This window comes from Elephas maximus, chromosome 10, assembly GCF_024166365.1.
Source record: "Elephas maximus indicus isolate mEleMax1 chromosome 10, mEleMax1 primary haplotype, whole genome shotgun sequence".
NCBI classification, from domain to species: domain Eukaryota; kingdom Metazoa; phylum Chordata; class Mammalia; order Proboscidea; family Elephantidae; genus Elephas; species Elephas maximus.
Genome location: NC_064828.1, coordinates 37179922 through 37196353, shown reverse-complemented (window position 1 = coordinate 37196353; position 16432 = coordinate 37179922).

Here is a 16432-nt window from a genome sequence, read left to right as displayed (position 1 = left end):
TGCAGTTCCTCAATAGGTAGTGTCTATTTCCCCATCCATTTAACCCAAGCCAGTCTTGTGACTTTCTCTGACCAGCAGAAAGTGCCAGTAGTGATGTATAGGTTTTGAAACCTAGACCCTGAGAGGACCTGCAGTTTCCACTCCTGCTTTCTTGGAATGCCGCCATGTAGGCAAGTTGGCCCACCCTCCTAGAGGATAAGAAAAGATTGAGGGAGACAAGGAGCATAAATATTGAAAACAGGCCTTTGTGGATCTGTACCTCATTCAGGAAACGGAATGTAGAATGAGTTTCTGAGAATTTAATTCATATTAACTAATTGCATAAAATATGAATTAAGAACTGCAGAAAAATTCCAGCCTTAAATGGCAATAATAAAGGATTCTATGGGAAAAAATACTGAATGATGCAGGAAGCATCAAAGGAAGGTGGAAGGAATACACAGGATCACCATACCAAAAAGAACTGGTCAATATTCAACATTTCAGGAGGTAGCCTATGATCAAGAACTGATGGTACTGAAGGAAGACGTCCAAGCTGCACTGATGGCATTGGTGAAAAATGAAGATCCAGGAATTGACAGAATACCAATTTAGATGTTTCAATAAATGGATGCAAAGCTGGAAGTGCTCACTTGTCTATGCCAAGATGCTTGGAAGACAGCTACCTGGCCAACCAACAGGAAGAGATCCATATTTGTGCCCTTTCAAAAGAAAAGTGATCCAACAGAACGCAGAAATTATCAAACAACATCATTAATATCACATGCAAGTAAAATTTTGCTGAACATCATTCAAAAACAGTTGCAGCAGTACAATGACTGCCAGAAATTCAAGCCAGATTCAAAAGAGTATGTGGAATGAGGGATATCATTGTTGATGTCAGACGGATCTTGGCTAAAAGCAGAGAGTACCAGAAATATGTTTACCTATGTTTTACTAACTATGAATTACGCTGCTGGCAAAGAATACTGGTTATACCATGGACTACCAGAAGAAACAAATCTGTCTTGGAAGAAGTACAGCCAGAATGCTTTTTAGAAGCAGGGGTAGCAAGACTTTGTCTCACATATTTTGAACATGTTATCGGGAAGGACCAGTCCCTGGAGAAGAACATCAAGTTTGGTAATGTAGAGGGTCAACAAAAAACAAGACGCCCCTAAACGAGTTGGATTGACACAGTGATTACAACAATGGGCTTGAACATGTCAAAGATTCTGAGGATGATAGGACCAGGCAGTGTTTTGTTCTGTTGTACACAGGCTCACTATGAATTGGAACTAACTCAACAGTACCTAACAATGACAACAATAATAAGTTTGATGTATAAATCCAGAATGCCAATATACTAATTTATCTTATGAAATACAAATATGTGACCAATTTTTCTTGAGTTTACATTAGTACATTTTCTTCCTATTGTCAGATCCACTGAGAAAGTCAAATTATGATCAGAAGATTACCTTAGAGATTGCAGAATCAGAAAAATGGGCAACATCTATAAAATTGACACTTTTAGTGTTTAATGACAACTAAAAGAGTAAAGATGTCACCTTGAAGACTAAGGTGCACCTGGCCCAAGCCATGGTATTTTCGGTTGCATCATATGCATGCGAAAGCTGGACTATGGATAAGGAAGACCGAAGAAGAATTGACACCTTTGAATTGTGGTGTTGGCGAAGAATATTGAATATACCATGGACTGCCAAAAGAACGAACAAATCTGTCTTAGAAGTAAAACCAGAGTGCTCCTCAGAAGCAAGGATGGTGAGATTGCGTCTTACATACTTTGGACATGTTGTCAGGAGGGATCAGTCCCTGGAGAAGGACATCATGCTTGGTAAAGTACATGGTTGGTGGAAAAGAGGAAGACCCTCAATGAGATGGATGGACACTGTGGCTGCAACAATGGGCTCAGACATAACAATGATTGTAAGCATGGTGAAGGACCAGGCAGTGTTTCATTCTGTGGTACATAGGGTTGCTATGAGTCGGAACCAACTCAACAGCACCTAGCAAGATTACTTGAAACTGCCATGCCCACAATGATATGATCTTGGCATATTATGCTCAAGATCATTTATTCACTTACATGAAAAGTATTTATTGAGTGCCTCCCACAGAGACAGGCATTGTTCTTGGCACTGAGGACAAAGCATTGAAAACAACAAACAGAATCTTTTCTCATACAAAGTTTATACTATGGTACTATGGCAAAAACCCCTCTCTGCCGGATGTTCCTTGAATGGGCACTACCAGGGTTGGGCTCCATGCCCTTCTTCTTCTGCCTCCATTGCTGACTTCCTTTCTGCTTTTCATATTTTCTTTAGATGACCTAGAAGCTTTTTTTTCTTTAAAGTGACTTGTAATGAATCTACTCTTACCTATGTTGTGTAGATTTTTTAGCCCTGGTGGTACAGTGGTAAAGAGCTTGGCTGCTAACCAAAAGGTAAATGGTTCAAATGTACCAGCCTCTCCTTCAAAACGCTATGGGCAGTTCTACTCTGTCCTTTAAGGTTGCTATGAGCTGGAAACGATTTGACACCAATGTTTTTTTTTTTTTTTAACACATTAATTTCCATGTTTTGAGGAAGAATATTATCTATCCCTCCATTTATACTTCTGCACTACTGCTTAGTATATTTGCCAACTGGATGATAACACAATAGATAAGGGGAAAGACATATACAAAACAGAGGAAGTACCACGTGTGTGAAAAAAGAAGTGCCCTTACTTAACTGCATATCAGTTTTCTAAAATTTTTATTTCTATGAGTCTAAATAGACAAAAATATATTTATTCTATTGCTTACATTTTAATTGCCTATTTCTTTTGTCTTTAAGTATTAATTTTTTTTTTATTTCTTTTGTCTTTAAGTATTAATTTTTTTAAAGTCCGTTAAACATTTCTTGGCCTCTGCTCTGCTCTTTTTTTTTTTTTTGTCTATTTTCAGAAGCCTTATTTCTCCTCAGTAAATTTTAACTTATTAAATCATAATTTTATGTTTTATATTGTATATGTGTATATCACTGTATCTATATAAGACTCTCTTCCCCACCCCCTAAATATTCATTGTCTATAAGCTTCTCTATTTGGCTCTCCTCAAGGAACCTAATCTACTCCCATGGTTTCAATCATGTGTTGCTCTGGGTTCTCTAATAAAAAGAAGGCAAGACAAGGCTAAATCTGCAAAAAAAGAAAAAAATAGGGAAATGGTTGTGAGAAGAAAATGAAGAGGGAGCCAGGAGAGGCTGGGAGAACCATCAGTCTATGATGCCAATCTGACCCCAAGTGAAGGAGAGAAGGAAGGAAAATTTGATGGATGCATCTTAGACTGTCCTGCAGTTCTAAGGAGTGTTTGTCAAGGTTTCAAAGAGTCCTCAAGCCAAAATCACTTATCAGAGGAAGCCCCCATGGCCTAGGAATGGGCCTGCCCTAGTATTCCTTCTACAGTCAGTCACTGTCTGGGAGGAGCCCATGGGAAGCTTGCCTCCCATGTAAACATGGGATGCGTTTCAAAATGCAGCAGCTGGGTACATTGGTTAATTACACTCCCTGTAGTCAGAGATCTGAGAGAAGTATTCGTATGGCCACCACAAATCAACAACTGACAATTCCCAAACTCTAGTCCCAGGCTTAGCTTCTTTTCTGAGCTTTAAATTCATAATTTTGATTGCTACCAAATATCTCCACCAGATGCCCCATACTGACATCATTAATGAGTACCTATCATATACCAGACATTGTGCTATTCTGAAGAAGCTCATAAACTGGTCAGGGAGTGTCTTTGTCATCTAGTGCTGCTATAACAGAAATATCACAACAGAAATAAACAAACAGAAGTTTATTCTCTCACAGTCTAGTAGGCTAGATGTCTGAATTCAGGGTGTGAGCTCCAGGGGAAGGCTTTCTCTCTGTTGGCTCCGGAGGAAGGTTCGTGTCATCAATCTTCCCCTGGACTAGGAACTTCTCAGCATAGGGACCCCTCGTCCAAAGGATGCGCTATTCTCCTGCTTCTCATTTCTTGGTGGTATGAGGTCTCCATGTCTCTCTGCTCAATTCTTTCTTTTACATTTCAAAGGACATTGGTTTAAGACACAGCCTAATCTTGTAGATTGAGCCCTGCCTCATTAACACAACTGTCACTAATCCCATCTCATCAACATCATAGAGATAGGATTTACAACACATAAGAAAATCAAATCAGATGACAAAATGATGGACAATCACACAGTGCTGGGAATCATGGACTAGTCCAGTTCAAACACATTTTTGGGGGACACAGTTCAATACACAACAGGGAAATAGACATGTAATAAATAATTGGAAGTCAGAATGGACACGAAAAATCTGGGGTAGAAAGGAGGAGTGTGCTGTCACATCATAGGGAAAGCAACTAGGGTCACATAACAATGTGTGTATAAATTTTTGTATGAGAAGCTAACTTGAACTGTAAACTTTCACTTAAAGCACAATAAAAAAAGGAAAAAATAATTGGAAGTTATTTGTTCTTTCAACAAATATTAACTGTATACTTAATGTATACCAGGCACTGGGACAAGTTATGGAGGTACAACAGTAAATAAAACATCATATGTATCCTAAGAGTTTATGGTCCAATTGGATAAATCAAATAAATAAACACATAATCATCATATAATACAGCATGTGAAACAGGAAAGACAATCTAAGTTTTAAAGAACAAATAGGTGGTATCCAATTGACTGAGAAGAAGGAAGAGCTTTCTGGGCTCTCAGAACAGCATAAACAAAGACACAGGAAAAGAAATAGCATGGTGTGTGAGGAATTACATGGTCTTAGCTGTTACAATTGGCTATTTCAGTAATTAAAGTGAGATATATTAAGTACCTAAGATGAATATTTGTCGAATGAATGTAAGGCTATGGAAGGAGAAAGGAGAAGATATTTAAGAGATACAATTTGCAAGAATTTGGTGACAAATTGAATTTGGGGTGGTAAAAAAAAGAATCTTCCCAATCACAGCATGTCCAGCACCTGCCTCACCTTTTGTAGTTCATCTCTCAGTTAATGATACTATTGTTCATAAAGGGGCTCTAGTTAGAAACATCCATGGGGTCCTTACACAGAGGCTGATAGGCATCCAATGAATGCATACTGAGTTAACTAATTAAGGAATATGAGTCAAAAACATGAGTTAATATCATCGTCTGTATCATCGGGTTCTTAGGTGCAACCACCAGATCCACTCTGGCTAGCTGAGCAGAAAAAGGACTTACTAAAGGGTATTAGGTAGCTCACAGAAGTAATGGGAAAGCTGGATAATCAGACTGGAGACTAAGCTTTCAGGAATAATGCTGAAATCCAAAGCACCAAACTGGTCTGATGAGGACACTGGTGCCACCACCACCAATGCAAAGTATTAAATGCTTGGAACTTGCCCGAAATGGCTGCTATGGCTGGTACCAGTACCACTTCTTTATTAGGCACTTAGCCTTGCCAACACATTTGCTGCAGCCACCACTACCAAGAGGGACCCCTCTGCTGCCACCCAGAGCAGCAACAACCAAAGCCGCAGGTAGAGCCTGTTTCTAGGGTTGCTCACTTCTAGTGTCCAGTCTTGAGCAGGTGTATCTGATTTGTGGAGCCTGGGCCTCTCTCCTGAGTCTCAGTTGCAAGGGAGACTGAGGAATCTGAATTCTGGCTTCAAAGCCAGAACATGAATGCTGGGAAGGAGGGAGCTCTTAATGTGAGAATTCCCCAAATATACAAAGTCTATTCAAACGATGATGGGTAGCCATGCATATGATGTGCATAGCTTCACTTATCTTGTGATGGTATTTAAAAATTACTTTAAGTGCCCATTTAAGCAAGGCACCCAGCTGATTCACCCAAAGTGAAAAAAGAATAGTCCTTGTACATATGTCACAAGCTGAGACCCCTTCAAAAATGTGAGACTCTTTCCTACGGCAAACAAAGGTACTCTCACAAGTTTGACTGTAGCTAATATGTGGCATCATTTTGAATAAATGGTAAGGCCTTTGTTCTAGAAAATGCATTCTCCTTTTCCAGGCTTACCAAGTTGGCTGACAATTTCTTCCATTTAGTGGGTTCCATTATTTGTCCTGGATAGAATAGTCTGTTTTCTTCTTCTTCAAACTGAACAGATTGGGAGCGCTGTATATCATTCTGTCAGCTACCACTACTAGTTCTTGAATAAAATTGCTCAAATGTTTTATAGTCTAAACCAGCGTTTGCAGCAGAACCTTCTGTGATGTTAGAAATGTCCAATCAGAAGCCTCTAGCCACATAAGGCTACGGAGCCCTTGAAATATGGCTAGTGCTACCGTGGGACTGAATTTTTCATTTTATTTCATTTTAATGAATTTAAATTGAAATGAAAATAGCTACATGCAGGTAGTAGTCAGTGAACTGCACATTGTAGATCAAGACGTCAAATACTCAAAAAATGATCTTAGCCTCTTCGATCTCCAGTGTTCTTTACCTTTCTTTTGAGGTAAACCTAATATCTGAGATTGGGTCATTCTCTTTTTCTCTAAAGTTCACTAACAAACCCTGACATAGTCTTCATAACTGTTTCATATATTAGAATCAACTGGAACTGGATACAATCAGGCATACGAAATCAAGATGGTCTAAACTGGAAAAAAGGTGCCCACTCTCCAGTAAAAGAAAAAAAAAAAAGCTCAATGATTAACAGTGAAAGTGTGATCATACAAGTAAATTCTGTTAGGGGTGTATGTATATACCCATTTTAACAAAGGGGAAGAGGTAATTTATATTGACTACACATGTGTCTTTAAAGTCCAGTTAGTGAAGTAAATAAAAGGCCAGGCTAAAATACTACTAATGCAAACATGCATCACTACACATTGTAGGATTAACCACGTGAACTTAAATTAAAATAAATTGGTAATCTTGGAAGTAAATGAATCACGATTTACTTTCAACAACAAAAACTGTTGTTGTTGGGTGCTGCTGAATCGGTTCTGACTCATAGTGTCCCTATGCACAACAGAACAAAACACTGCCCGGTCCTAAACCATCATCACAATTACTGCTATGCTTGAGCCCATTGTTGCAGCCACTGTGTCAATCCATCTCGTTGAGGGTCTTCCTCTTTTTTTACTGACTCTCTACCACACGTGATGTCCTTCTCTAGGGACAGATCCCTTCTGATAACATGTCCAAAGTATATGAGATGTAGTCTCGCCATCCTTGCTTCTAAGGAGCATTCTGGTTGTACTTCTTCCAAGACACATTTGTTCATTCTTTTGGCAGTCCACGGTACATTCAATATTCTTTGCCAACACCACAATTCAAAGGCATCAGTTCTTTGGTCTTTCTTATTCATAGCCCAGGTTTCACATGCATATGAGGCAATTGAAAACACCATGGCTTGGGGTCAGGTATACTTTAGTCCTCAAGGTGACATCTTTGCTTTTCAACACTTTAAAGACTTCTTTTGCAGCAGATTTGCTCAATGCAATGTGTCTTTTGGTTTCTTGACTGCTGCTTCCATGGGTGTTGATTGTGGATCCAAGTAAAATGAAATCCTTGACAACTTCAATCTTTTCTCCATTTATCATCATGTGGCTTATTGGTCCACTTGTGAGGATTTTTGTTTTCTTTATGTTGAGATGTAATCCATATGGAAGACTGGGGTCTTTGATCTTCATCTGTAAGTGCTTCAAGCCCTCTTCACTTTCAGCAAGTAAGGTTGTGTCATTTGTACAACGCAGGTTGTTAATGAGTCTTCCTCCAATCCTGATGCCCCATTCTTCTTCATACAGTCCAACTTCTCAGATTATTTGTTCAGCATACAGATTGAATAGGTATGATGAAAGGATACAACCCTGATGCACACCTTTCCTGACTTTAAACCATGCAGTATCCCCTTGTTCTGTCTGAACAACTGCCTCTTGGTCCATGTACAGATTTCTCATGAGCACAATTAAGTATTCCAGAATTCCCATTCTCTGAAATGTTATCCATAATTTGTTACGATCCACACAGTCGAATGTCTTAGTACAGTCAATAAAACACAGGTAAACATCTTTCTAGTATTCTCCGCTTTTAGCCAGGATCCATCTGACATCAGCAATGGTATCCTTGGTTCCATGTCCTCTTCTAATCTGGCTTGAATCTCTAGTCGTTCCCCATTGATATACTACTGCAGCTGATTTTGAATGATCTTCAGCAAAATTTTGCTTGCATGTGACATTAATGATATTGTGTGATAATTTCCATATTCAGTTGGATCACCTTTCTTGGGAATAGGCATAAATATGGATCCCTTCCAGTCAGTTGGCCAGGTAGCTGTCTTCCAAATTTCTTGGCATAGATGAGTGAGCACCTCCAGTGCTGCATCCTTTGTTAAAATAGCTCAATTGGTATTCCATCATTTCCTGGAGCCTTGTTTTTCGCCAATGCTTTCCGTGCATCTTGGACTTCTTCCTTCAGTACCATTGGTTCCTGATCATATGTTACCTCCTGAAATGCTTGAACATCGACCAATTATTTTTGGTATAGTGACTCTGGGTATTCCTTCCATCTTCTTTTGATGCTTCCTACATCATTTAATATTTTCCCCGTAGAATCCTTCAGTGTTGCAACTTGAAGCTTGAATTATTTCTTCAGTTCTTTCCACTTGAGAAATTCTGAGTGTGTTCTTCCCCTTTTGTTTTCTATCTCCCGGTCTTTGCACATGTCATCATAATACTTCATCTTCTCAAGCCACCCTTCGAAATCTTCTGTTTAGGTCTTTTACTTCATCATTTTTTCCTTTTGCTTAAGCTACTCAACGTTCAAGAGCAAGTTTCAGAGTCTCTTCTGACATCCTTTTGGGGCTTTGCTTTCTCTCCTGTCTGTTTAAATGACCTCTTGCTTTCTTCATGTATAATGTCTTTGATCTCATTCCACAACTTGTCTGGTCTTCGGGCATTAGTGTTCAACGTGTGAACTCTATTTTTGAGATGGTCTCTAAATTCAGGTGGGATATACTCAAGGCCATATTTTGGCTCTCATGGACTTGTTCTAATTTTCTTCAGTTTCAACTTGAGCTTGCATATGAGTGATGGTCTGATCAGAAGTTGGACCCGGGCCTTTTTCTGACTAATGACATTGAGCTTTTCCATCATTTCTTTCCACAGTTATAGTCAATTAGATTCCTGAGTAATCAAACACCACCAACAACAAAAACACACCAGACTGAAAATCACACCAGAACAAGACCACCCTGATACTGCACCTACAAAGCAACTACCACTCACAGGCATACTCGCAATGCATGGCAGCTTGACTCCATTGTAGAATAGATTCAATTTTACTTTATAAATACAAAATTTTAGTAACCTTTAAGAACTCGTTTGAGAGCAGAGTCAAATTGTGTAAAAATTGACTGGCCATGTAATTAGGCAACAGTTGCCTGGGAGAACTGAAGGAAGAATGGTCTTTGTTTTAGATCAGTTCACAGCCCAAATAAGGACTCTTACACTTTCAGAGCCTTTGCTTTAGGGAGAAACTTAATTGAATTGTACTCTTTGTTCTCTGTTGCTGCTTTCTTTCCCTTTGGGTCATGTTCTCCAGAATTTAAATGGATAAATAAGCACGTTAGATAAGCAAGTGTCAAATATAATGTTTAACTGTGCTTGATATTAAAATGCATTTATATCTACTTTGAGATCAGTTTCCTCATCCTGATAAAATATAACCTTCTCTTCCATCATAAAAGCCCTCTTGATCTCTACCTAGAAGACTTGGGAAGGAACAAAATAGGAAAAATTATATAGCTGAGGGGGGTCATTTTGGACCCTGGGGAAAGACATGAAAGCAGATGTAACCATTTTCCAAAGGTTCATGAGCTCAGCTCTGTTCTGTGGCATTCTTTAAGGAAGTTGAATCTCCCAGGTTCATTCAGTCATTCATTCATTCAACAATACTTATCGAGGCCCTGCTCAGCAGCCTCATCCTAGGCACTGATGTGAATTCATGTTGTTGTTCTTGTATGCTGTTGACTCATAAAAAAATTTTTTAAAAAAGACCCTATATGACAGAGTACATGTTACATAGAAGCATAAAAATTGTTCCCACCGTTAGGATGTTACAATCTGATCAGTGAGACTAACTTACCACACCCATTCTGAGCCTGAAGTGGCAAAATACAACTCAGCAGGAGATGGGTTTTTTTTTTAGGGTGTCACGTCACATCTAAATGTTCAAGAAGTTCCAATTTATGCAGCTATTTTATATTATTACAGTAGTGAATAGAAACAAAATAACTAAGGGTGCATTTTAACCATAGCAATAATGACAGCAGCATTATGATAATGGACTAGGTAACATGGTAATATTCCTATGATGAAAAATAAATATGTAACAGTCACTTCAAAACTTCTGAAAAATTCAGAAGTCACAGGGAAATCAAACATCAGATTCTATTATCTTTGAAGAGCAATGTAAAAGCTATATATTAAGCCAAATATTAAAAAGAATAGTCCCACAACCAATGATGGAGACATTCTATAAAAAAGAGAACATTAAAACATTTTTAATATTTCTTTGTGGAAAAGATAGTGTTCAATCTGAAATATAAATGAAAGATTCATTTAAACCTCCTGAATCCAACTTCCTTCAGCCAATTCAATAATGTGGACTACAAGCAGCCATTTTCACCCAGCAGTTCTCTCTATGCCTGGACATAGAGAAGACTAAACTAACGATTTAGATGCTTCACGTTATCCTTGGAAAAAGCCTTACGAGAGTATTTTGTGACATGTCCCTGAGAGATTCCAAAATATACTGTTAATATAGTACAAATTCATTTATACAAGTAGACTGCAGCCTAACATGTTTTATATATATGTATACAGATGTACTATATATATATATATTTGGATATCCACATGTTCGGAGAGATCATTTCTCATGCTTTTTCACATAACTTCCATCTTTGGAAGCAGACACAGGCAAATCTTTTCAGTTCCTCTTTGATATGAATTCTTGTTCTACAGCAGTAATCTCCAAAGTGAGGCCTACATGCCCCTGGGGAACTCAAAATGATTCACTGGAACTTTAGGAGACAATATTAGAACATCTGCTTACATATACATACATATGTGTGTGTGTATTTTTTTATTTATATTTATTTTTAAATATATTACATATATATATACACAAAAGAAAGAGATTAAAGTTACTAATATTGCCCAAAGTAGGGCCTTCACTTGGTCCACACATTAGGTAGTCACATGCATGTACAATGGAAGAGATTTCCAGAGGGTAGCAGAGGAGTTCATTGACAGTAGGGGGCTGGTATTGGCCACTTCATCCAATCTTTGCTACAAATATACTGCAATAAAGTATAGTCTACACGTGCCTGGTTAAGCAGACTTACAGATTATTATATATCAACTAGTAGAATCCTAAGCACTAGGGTCCAGTTAACAGCATAGTCTCTAAAGCCAAAATGGCTAGGTTTAAATCCTACATAACTTTGAACAAATTATTTGTTAATTTCCCTCTGCCTTAGTTATGTCATCTGTAAAATGGGAATGAAACCTAATTCACACTGTTGTTATGAAAGTTAATGAGTTAACACATGTAAAGTGCTTAAAACACTGCCTGGCATGTAGTAAAAACAAAACCCATTGCTGTCAAGATGATTTTGACTCATAGAAACCCAATAGGACAGAATAGAACTACCCCATAGCGTTTCCAAGGAGCGGCTGGTGTGTTTGAAACGCCAACCTTCTGGTTAGCAGCCAACCACTTAATCACTGCACCACCAGGGCTCCGGCATGTAGCAAGCACCATACAAAGCTCTGTTAAATAAATAAGTGCTCATGAGATGAGAGGTACCTATGAGAATATTTTGTTCAGCAGAGAATCTCGCTGGTTATTCCTTGGTAAAATTTTAAAAACTCTTGTCAAACTTAAAGATGAATCATGTAGCATTCTTCTTACAGAAAAGACATGTGTTTCAAATTTGCTGATCATTTCTGTGACAAGTGGCTATCAATACTGAGTCTTCTAGCAGATATGAAAAAAAGAAAAACAACAAAAAACTATTATGTCCCTCAAGGTAAAGGTGGTATTTTAGCAAGGAGTGAGAAAGGAAATGCTTCTTTGCACATGCTATGAAAAAGTATTTTGAAAACGGTTGTTTAAAAATGTTTACATCATTCTGTGACTCTGTGTGAAAATGATGTATGTTATCCATTGACATTTTTACTTCTACAAACAAAAAACCTGGAAACAGAATTTTCCAGCTTGTTTTAAGAAATCCAAAAAGTTGCGTTAGCATTTGGAATTGCTTGAAAAATTAAAAATGCTACAACATACCATTTGTACCTTTGCATTTTTATGTAATGTTTATTTTTTGTTATATTATTTTTAAATTGTGTATGCCTATGCTATGTTAGTCTAGAAGGGACATGGATATAATTTATAAATAAAAGTTATATGATGAAAATATTTTTACCCATATGGGTGCATGATTAAAAGAAACCACCATTCTACTGTCTATAAGCAACAATTATTGAGTGACTTCTATCTGCCAGTAACTTACATGACCTTATTGATTCTTCATGAGAACCCTATGAGATAGGCACTCACATTCTTTCTAATTAACAGAATAGGATAAAATAAATAAATAAACTCACGGCCATTGAGTTGATTCCAACTCATAACAACAGAATAGCATAGTAAGGTTAAAAGAAATTAAAGAATTTCTCGAGTCACGGAGCATGTAAATGACTGAGTGAGGATTGGAATGCAGTTCTTTCTGGATCTCAGGGCATAATCCTGACCACGCTGTGTTACCACTTTCATAACTACAGAACAAAAGTGCTATGGTGATACCATAAGGCAAAATAACTTGAACAGGCTAATAGCAGAAAATTTATATTGATTGACTTAATTGATCTATATCAATTAATTAAAAGATGACCACACATGCACAGTCTTTGACTTTCAAATAATTTGTACTCTGAACTTGGAAATCATTTATTAGGAATATAGAATATATTTTCTTCTAGAAATAGAACTACAGATAGTGGTTGGACTTCTGGACTATACAGAATCCTATTTTTCTCATAACACAACTGAATTATTAGACATTAGCAATGAAAAGATAGTAGAAAAACCAAACTTCTGCAATGTTAGCAATTAAACACACACACGCTCACGCACAAAGAGAGAGAAAGCATGAGAGACTAAGAATTTTGCTGCTTAAGGGAAAACATTCTAAAAGACTGTGATAATGTATAAGAGATATTTTTTAATGTTTTCAAGGGAATACGTCTTCATTACATGGACAGTAGAAGTTAATGGTATTAGCTCTTCACAATGTCTAACTTACCTTCAAAATGTAGTATATAAATTAAATTTTCTTGATAGAGGTGAATAATGAATCTACTCTTATTTTTTTCTTTTTTTTATAATTTTTATTGTGCTTTAAGTGAAAGGTTACAAATCAAGTCAGTCTCTCACACAAAAACCCACATACACCTTGCTACACACTCCCAATTACTCCCCCCCTAATCAGACAGCCTGCTCTCTCCTTCCACTCTTCTATTTTCATGTCCATTTCTCCAGCTTCTAACCCCCTCCACCCTCTCATCTCCCCTTCAGGCAGGAGATGCTAACATAGTCTCAAGTGTCCACCTGATCCAAGAAGCTCACTCCTCACTAGCATCCTTCTCCAACACTACTCTTATTTTTATCAAAATTGATTAAGGCTGGTTTTTGAGCAAATGGAAAAATAGGGAAATGGAAGGGTTGAGAGTTTGATTTCCTGAAGTAACTAGAAAAAAGTTAGAAGAAAAAGAAAAAAAATAATGAGATTAACAATGATGTATACACTTGTGAAAAAAGCATTGTCTTCAGTACAACTGGCTGACATGTGGAATGTAGAAAAGATACAAGGAGCATGACACATGCTTATTCAAATTCATTGCGGTTCTGCTAATTGCCCATCTCGTTCATATATTATAACCAAAACCAAACCAAATCCATTGTCAAGTTGACTCTAATTTATAGGGACTCTGTAGGGAAGAGTAGAACTGTCCCATAGGTTTTTCAAGGCTGCAAATCTTTACAGAAGCAGACTGTCACATCTTTCTCTTGGGGAATGACTAGTAGGTTTGAACAGCCAACATTTTGGTTAGTAGCCAAGTGCTTAAACACTGCACCAGCACTCCTTAGCCATGTATACATAATCCTGTTCAATGTTTTTGGATAATATTGTCCTCTCTCCTCCCCATTCCACCTCTTACCACCTCCACTCTACCCACAAGTCAGGAGAAACTCAGTCGGTCCAGACCAGTTTGGTTGATGACTGGTGGTGCCTGGGATGTAGGGTATCAGGTGGCTATGATGTGAGAGAAATGACCTCAAGGTGGCTTTGAGAGCAGTGAATGGCCAATGCCCAAATTACGAGTCCAGGGTTTTTAATTCAGGAAGAACTTAAGATGTACCGTTGTTATTTTTGGTTATGAATTAAATGAACAACCTCCACTAAGAGAAATATTTAACTAGACATCCTCTGAAATCTCCCAGTTTTCTGTAACTCTTATGAGGAAGAACATCAGAATCAAAACAGTTTTCAGAAACCAGGTCATTGTCCCCATCTTTAAGCAGAAATGTATTTGATTTATTTTCTATGCCAGCTTTCTCAAATTGTTGCCCTTAGAAATACACTGGCTGCCTCCTCTTCTTTCTTACAATACACTGACAAATTCATTGTAATATAACTTCTTGGTCCTCATCCTCTCTGGAAGAAATCTATGTTACTTACTCCCTTCCTTCTTGAAACTTTCTCCTCCCACTTAACTCTTCTGGTTCTCCTCCTACTTCATAATTTTTTTTTCTTTCTCTTTATGACTGTATACTTTCCACATGTCTAATTTAAGAGCCTTCAACATCCTTCTTTCATCTCTTATTTCCTTACAATTTCCCATATCATCCACACACAACTTAGGCAATTAACACCATTAAAGGCCTACTCCAATATACACATATATTTTTTTTTCCTCACCTCTATTTCTTAACCCCTAAAGTCCCAGTACTTTCCTACAACACTCAATAGTAAATCAACTTGCTAAATCCTGTATTTTCCTCAATGATTTCCCCATCCAACCGCTCTATCCCATCCCTCTGTCACCTCAGCAATTTGGAGGAAAATATTATTTTTATTCTTGGGCTGTTGGATAGCAACTCAAACACTCCCTTGCTTCCATTTTTCTTCCGTGGATTCCTTCTGCACACATACAGAAAACTATGTGGACATATTTTAAAACCATCATAATAGTGATGGTAATAATCAACACTTCCTTATTTTTACTATTGTTATGTAATAGCTTATTTAATCCAAATGACAACCCTAAAAAGTAGATAGTATTTTTAAATTTTAAATGATGAATTTAAAAGTTCAGCATTTGAGTAGTGGCTTTGGGAGAAGTGACTTAATATTTGCACTTATAAAAAACACTTTTCAGCAGGTGTTAGCTTAACATAAATCAAGTCAGTGTTGTGACTTCCAGAACCTTGAATACAAACTTAGGCTCTATTAGAAGCAGAAGTGATGCTGCTCGGGCCAGACCTAGAAAAAATCACATTCAGTACTGGTTGCTCCACTGAAATAAGAACACAGATAAGAAAGAATTTACAGAGAACAGATTAACTAGAATTGTAGGAGTTTTCAAAAGCATGTCATAAGAGAAACAATTAAAGGAACCAGGAATGTCTAACTTTGAAAAGAGAAGATTAAAGGAGGATACCATATTTCCTGACTCAAATACTAGAAGAAACCCACTGCCGTCGAGTCAATTCCGACTCATAGCAACCCTATAAGACAGAGTAGAACTGCCCCATAGAGTTTCCAAGGAGCACCTGGTGGATTCGAACTGTCAACCTTTTGGTTAGCAGCCATAGCGCTTAACCACTACGTCACCAGGGTTTCCAATACTAGAAGAGCTGATATTAAAAAAAGAAAAAATGCTTTCTAGTTTTTGTGTTTCAGGAAAAAGAACTAAAATAAACAGGTACTGTAGGGAGACAGATTTTCAATCAATGCAAGAATTCTCAAACCATTTCAGCCATCTGACAGTGGTCCAGGCTGCCTTAGACAGCAATACCATCTGAATCACCAGAGGGATTCCAAAAGTAACTTGAATGGTCACTCATCAGACGCTATAAGGAAGAATCACTTTATAGGGGGACAGCAGGAATAAATTACTTCTAAATCACCTTCAAATTTTAAATGTCTTTAACCTTATTGTCTTAGGTTGGGTTCTCTAAAGAAGCAAAACCAGTGAAGCGTATAACTATATGTAGAGAGAGATTTACATAGAGGAAATGGCTCACATGTTTGTAGAGGCAGAAAAGTTCCAAGTACCTGGGTCAGGCTGGAGGCATCTCCTGACTCACATAACAC